The sequence below is a fragment of the Lynx rufus genome, unplaced genomic scaffold, assembly GCF_022079265.1.
Source record: "Lynx rufus isolate CCGP_SWC_20201006 ecotype Redwood Valley unplaced genomic scaffold, mLynRuf1.p SCAF_12, whole genome shotgun sequence".
Taxonomy (NCBI): domain Eukaryota; kingdom Metazoa; phylum Chordata; class Mammalia; order Carnivora; family Felidae; genus Lynx; species Lynx rufus.
The window spans coordinates 53,297,378-53,304,464 of record NW_025814826.1 but is presented as its reverse complement, the minus strand read 5'-3'; positions in this window follow the sequence as shown (position 1 = coordinate 53,304,464).

Below are 7,087 nucleotides of genomic sequence, written 5' to 3'. Positions count from 1 at the left end.
AAGACGAGAGCCCGCCCCACCCTGCGCGCCCAAAGCGCTCGCCCCGCCCTCCGCCGCCGTTGGCCAATGAGGGGGCGCACCGCGCGGTAGGCCGAGATGGCGCTATGCGGCGTTTGGCCAATCGCGGGCGGCGCGGCCGGCGCGGCGTCGCCGGGTGAGGCGCTAGGGCGATGTTGCGTGGTGTGAGGCGGGGGCGTGAGCTGGGGGCCTGCCGCCCGGTGGGCGGAGGGTGAGGCACCCGCTGGCTCCACAGGGGCGGAGGGGCGGAGGCGGTCGAGCCCTGGGTTCCGCGGTCAGCTTGCCCGCCGCCCCGCCCCGGCTGCTGGGGTCCTACCGGAGAAGAGGTGGAGTTTGTTCCGGGGAAGCCGCTGCCTGGAGTTCCGCCATTCGTCCCCCGATCGTGTATTGAGCGCTTACTATGTGTCAGGCCCGGGGGTCCTTTCTCTCCCACGCCTAGTGTGTGTAGAGGGCGGTGGAAACCGGTGCGTGGAGAACGTGATGTTCAAGCCGAACTTCTGGAAGAACGAGTTAGGCAGATGTTTGCCCGAAGAAGGAAGGAGAAGAGGATGTGCCAGGTGTTTCTTCCTTCACCCCAAATTGTCAGGCACTGCGTAGTAGTCACTGTGCTCAGCCTAAAGATGCTCTGGTGTTCGTAGCCCCTGTTCTCTGGAGATCAGAAACGCGGAGGGGGAGGGGGGTCCTCGGGCAAAGAAAGTGCTCCGAGAGTGGGGGTGCAACAAGAAACCGCAGAACCCGAGGCAGTCCTTCCCTTCGCCTCCGCCTGGGCCTGGAGGGGACTAGGCAAGGCCTCCGGAGTTACATGAATTGTGTCCAGGACAAGCCTTCCAGGGTAAACAAAAACATGTGCAAGAGTTGCAGTGTGAGAGATGGCCTTTGTTCCGAAACGTTGGACCTCCCTGGAATTCATTCAGGGCTGAGACCATTGCATTGGCTCGCCCTGTGCCTTAAACCCCACAGTTAATGTACAAATCCTTTCTGTTTCTGCCCCTTGGAGCACGGCTGTATTGTCATCTGTCGCCTAAATTGGTTATATTTTTATTGACCCAATCTCTGACGCCGTGGTTGAGCCTTATCCACTAGTCCCTATAAGGGAAGGACCTCCCTCTGATAAATCAGAATCAGTGACACCTAGCACAACGTTTTAAGCTCCATTTTTATCTTCCATAAAAATGTATTTAGTGAATGAATGGGTGATGAACGATAATGGCACAGCAGGAAGACCAAGTGACCGGAATGTGGAGACCTAGGTTCTCGCTGTCACCACCTTTGTGACCTTGGACAAGACAAAAGTCAGTCAACCTCTAGAGAGAGTCAACCTCTAGAGATTTCATATCTTCATGAAATCTAATCTTTGCAATCCTGTAACACTTTGCTGAGTTTAAGAAAGTATGGCAACTGTCCCCATTTTCCACCCCAAATATGTTTTATGTGCTAATAAAAGTAATTATGTGTCAAAATACTTTCATTATTTAACCCTCAAATAACAAAAATGAAACAAAGAGGTTAAGTGGCTTGGTCAGAACACAGCAGATAACTGATGAAACCAAGAGTTAAACTCCTGGCCTCCATATCTTGTGTTTCTCAATAATCACTCTTAATTATCAGTTACTGCTTTAACAATCCTCCATTATAAAACCAAGACTTTAATTCTTTCCCTGACAACAACCCTCACTGGTATCAACAAATTTGGCTGTTTAGAATATACAAAGACTCAAGAAAAAGACTCAAGAAAATCAATTTAATGTGTGGGAAATCGTTTTCCTAAAGACAATTCTTCAATAAGCTGCTTGTGGTTCCTATATTGCTAACATGATAGAATGCTCTAGCAGCTCTTACAAATGAGAATTCAGTATCATCAGGATGTTACTTGATTACCCTCTACTTGAAATTAGCATAAGTGGATTTTTTTTCTTATCAAGTAGCCAACCATCATTTAACTATGTTTGAATCTTGGCATGGCTCTGCTTATTCAAAAACAAAAAACCGGGGCACCTAGGTGCCTCAGTCGAGTGCCCAACTCAATTTCGGCACAGGTCATGATCCCAAGGTCTTGAGATTGAGCCATGTCTCCAAGCTAAGCCTGGAGCCTGCTTAAGATACTCTCTTTTGGGACACCTAAGTGGCTCAGTTAGGCATCAGACTTCGGCTCAGGTCATGATCTCATGGTTCCTGGCCTGGAACCCCACATCAGCCTCTGCACTGGTGGCATGGAACCTGTTTGGGATTCCCTCTCTCCTTCTCTCTCTGCTCCTCCCCCCTGCCAAATAAATAAACTTAAAAAAAAAAAAAAAAAAAAAAGATTCTCCCTCTGCCCCTCCCCCACTTGCGTGTGGTCAAAAAATAATTTTTTTAAAAAATCTGTCACTCAGGCCTGAAGCTAAGGCAATGAAATATGACACAAAATCAGCCACTTACTAGGAGAAAGTAATAAACTGTAGAATAAACTCCATGAAAAATACTCTGTAATCAGGAAGAGGCGGTGTTACTACACCTTGGGGACCAGGGTAACCCCAAAGAAACTGAAAGCATGGTGGACCTGTCTGGTGCAGAAGTCATGGAGGAGGCTTAGCTGTGGCCAGAGAGGCTGTAGGAGGCTGAGAGGAAATGGGAGAAATACCTTGTTTCCCCTCGCTTGGCCCAGTCACCCACCAGTGGTCTCTCACCTGTTGGGTTTAGCTGGCCACTAGTTGAAAGTTTGGGAAACGCAGCCCACAGGGACTGGCCTACCTATGATGCACAGCAAAGCATGAGGTATTTCAGGAGTAGATTTGAGCACAGGTAGGCCTAGGATTGGCTCACTTTCTAATATGTATGCCTCCTGATTCTTTTTCTCATTGTCTTGACTTTAGTGGGACTATTTCTATTGTTTCAGTCTTCAATAGGATGTTTGCAATTGCTTATAACTTCTCCATTAAAGTTTTAACAATCAAATCTTTTTAGCATATACTGGTATGTATATATTACTCTGTTCATGTAGTGAATTTAGTGTAATCTTACATTAACAAAGTTGATAATGGTGAATCAGCCTTCCATTCTTCAGAAAAACTTCATCAGAGTGTATCATTCTTTTTAATAAAGTGCCATGTTAGATTTGTGTAAAAAAAATACTTTGTAGTCATGACAAGAGCTGATACTTATAGTATAGTCAGCGTTCTAAATGCTTTTTTCATATATTAGCTCATTCTGTCCTCACAACCATACTATGAGGAAGGTACTGTTTTTAGCCCCATGCTACAGATAAGGAATGATGTACAGAAAAGTGGTCACACAGCTAGTAAGTAGCAGAGCCTGAATCCAAGCCCAGAAAATCTGGTTCAGGAATCCGGGATTGTTTGACTAGAATGCATTTTTTTTCTCGCCCTACAAAGATCTAGTTATTAAAACAAAGAGCACAATTGTTCTTGCCACCTCTTCTTGTTGGCCTAAGTTTGGCATGTCAGGACTAGACTTGTGCCTTTTCAAGTGTCATTCTCAATTCAAGAAAAAGCCTTGCCCTTCTTTCTTCAATTATCCATTCTTAAAGACCCAGATTAAAGATTTTTTCTGTGTATTTATTGATTTTAAGAGAGAGAGCAGGGGAGGGGCAGAGGGAGGGAGGGAGAATCCCAAGCATGATCTGCACTGCTTAGCACAGAGCCTGACTTGGGGCTCAAACTCACGAACCTTGATATCATGACCTGAGCCGAAATCAAGAGTTGGACGCTTAACCGAATGAGCCACTCAGGCGCCCCAAGACCCAGATTAATCATCATGTCTTTTTATAACTCCACCTCTTTGCCTTAGCAGTCACCGATTCATAATTGTCAATTTACATATAACTTTTTCAAGAGATTCAACTCCTTAAGGCCAGGACCTTGTCTTATTCATAGTTGTATACTCAGCACTTGGTATACAGTAAGCATTTTTTCAACGTATTAAGTACAATCTTTCCTTTCTTCATTTTATATCCCCTCTTTTTTGGGGTACCAAACTGAGCAATTTCTTTTTCATTTATGTTTTTGTTTGTAACACATTAGATCAAAACCCTCTAAAGCTACTTGCTCACCATCCAACCTGTCCATAAAGACTTTATTTTTTTTACTTTAGAGAGAGAGTGCAAGTGAAGGAGAGGGGCAGAGGGATAGAGGGAGAAAATCTTTTTTAAGTTTATTTATTTTGAGAGAGGCAGAGACAGAGGGAGAGAGAGACTCCCAAGCAGGAGCTACGCTGTCAGCTCAGAGCCTGACTCGGCGTTCGATCTCACAAACCATGAGATCATGACTTGAGCTGAGATCAAGAGTTGGACACTTAACCGTCTGAGCCACCCAGCATCCCCATAAAGACTTTTTAAAAATCTTTTTAAATAATTTTTTAATATTTATTTATTTTGACAGAGAGAATGCAGGCCCGTGTGTTGGGAAGGGGCAGAAAGAATCCCAAGCAGGCTCTGCACTGTCAGGGCAGATCCCCACAAAGGGCTCAGTCTCACAAACCGAGCAATCATGACCTGAGCCGAAATCCAGAGTCGGACCCTTCACTAACTGAGCCACCCTGGCGCCCCCCAAAAGACTTTTAATGTCAGTCATTTACTTGTTCTGCATCCCCTCAGTGCTTATGTAATCTTTTGCAAATTCTAGTTGGAATTTGGAACTTTGTTTTTTTCATTTTCTTTTTATTCTTCAGTACTGCTCATAAAGCCATGATTAAGAATATACATCAATATTCTGAGCATCTGGGTGGCTCAACTGGTTAAGCGTCTGACTCTTGATCTCACGATCATGACCTCATGTTCACGAGATCAAGCCCCATGTAGGGCTCTGTGCTGACAATGAAGAGCCTGCTTGGGATTCTCTCTCTCTCACTCTTTCTGCCCTTCCCCTGCTTGCACTCTTTCTCTCTCAAAATAAACTTAAAAGGAGTATACATCAATGTAATTCAATGTAATACATGTGGATCAAGTGTCTACTTTGTGTCAGGCACTGTGCTTGGTGTTGGGAGTAAAGCACTGAACAGACATAGTACTTGTCATTTGGGGGTTCAGAGTTTAACAGAGAAGACAGCAGCATACGGGTAATTAAGGATGTGATACGTGTCCAAAAACGAGCAAGTACATGTTGCACTGGAGGGTAACAAGATATAAACTGGCCTAGGGGTCAAGGAGTGCCTACCAGAGGAGGTTACGTTTAAGCTGAGGTCTGAAGAATTAGTAGGAGTAACCAGGTATAACCTCTGGTAATGGCAATGATCACACCTTACATCCAACCCCCGCAGTATGGCTGTTTTTTCCCTTAGTAAAACATCAATCCCTGAAGCTGACAAGTTTTTCACTGAATTAGTGATGACAGCAGGATGGGAAAGATGAGGATTCTAGTCTTCTGAGCAGTATAACTTGGTATCTTCCTAAGTTTCCAATGTGCTTTTTCCTCAGCATCAATTTTACAAACACAAAGATACTTCTCCATTTACCAAACCTGAATTTACCTTCGTCTCCTAGATTTGGGGTGCACTTCATTGTCTGAACCAGGTGACAGGAGACACTGAGCTAAGTAGCCAGCCGTTTCATCAACCAGTTTTCCTCTGGGTTCTCCCAGGCTCTGGGCCTCAGGCCACATCCCTGGGTCTCCCAGCAGCTTCCAGCGCCCTCTACTGGAATCAGGCCTGAGGCCGCGCGAGGAAAAATCCAAATAGTTCTTAGAATCACTCATCCCAAAGTGACTCTCAGCTGATCCGAACCCAAGAGAGGCAAAGAGGGGTTTAAAAAAAAAAGAAAGAAAAGAAAAAAGAAAAAGGAAAACAAACTACCTTAAAAGAGGTTTCCAACATTTAAATATACTGGCCTTGAACTGAATTACATGGTTTCCTTCCCCCCCTCCCCCAAAAGGTGTTTAACAAAATTATTTCACTGCGCAACTGAAATTGATAGATAGTTCTGGAAAGGGATTAGTAATATGCCTGTAAAAACTTTTATGCCAGTTAAGCGTCCAACTTCAGCTCAAGTCATGATCTTGCAGTTCATGAGTTCGAGCCCTACGTTGGGCTCTGCGCTGACAGCTTGGAGCCTGGAGCCTGGAGCCTGCTTCAGATTCAGTGTCTCCTCTCTCTGCCCTTCCAAGGCTCAGCTCAACTCTCTCTCTCTCTCTCTCTCTCTCTCTCTCTCTCTCTCAAAAATAAATAAATAATAAAAATAAAAACTTCTATGTCCTTTGACTCAATAATGTCACTGCTAGCAATTCACTCTAAGGAAATAATTTGAGATGTAAAGTAAAATTTGTGTACCAACAAAAAGCAAAACAATCATAACTACAATACCAAAACAACAACCAAAAAAACCTTGTTCACAACAGTGTTCTTTTTAATAGCAAACAGCTAGAAATACTATAAACACCCACCAACATCCAACAATTCAGAACTGAATTGTTATTGTTAATAATTATTAAGTCTATTTTTATGAAGTCATTAAAAACATCATAATCATTAAAACAAGCAAACTGACAATAAGATTAGGAAATCAAGACACAATACTATACATACATACACACACACACACACACACACACACTCCCCACATGATCCAATTTTTTTTGACATTTATTCAGATATATGCTTAGAAAACAAGTTATTGGGACAGATCTCAGAACTTTTATGGTGAGTGATCTCTGTAAAAAATTATTACGGGCCATTTTTCTTTTGATCTTCACACTTTTACATCATTTCCTACTTTATACTTCTCTGTATATTTTACAATCAGCAATAAGTATTACTTTAATAATTAGAGAATAAGCTATTATTTTAAGGGGGAAATCTTACACCTGTGTTTGTCAGTCTAATCAACTAGCATCTTCTTTAATCTGACTATTTATCCACATGACTTAACAGGACTCAAAATTAATCATGATCCTTTTTCAACCAAAGCTTACACATCATCCCTCCCAGTGTCAGATCCTAGGATATCTACTGATTTTACCAGCCATGCAATGTTAGATCACAAACCTCACCAACTTAGCACTTTCAAGCTACCTCTGCTTGTAAGTGGCTACATCCCATGAAGTCATGATTGCCAAGCATCATGTTTCCATCTGGATCTTTA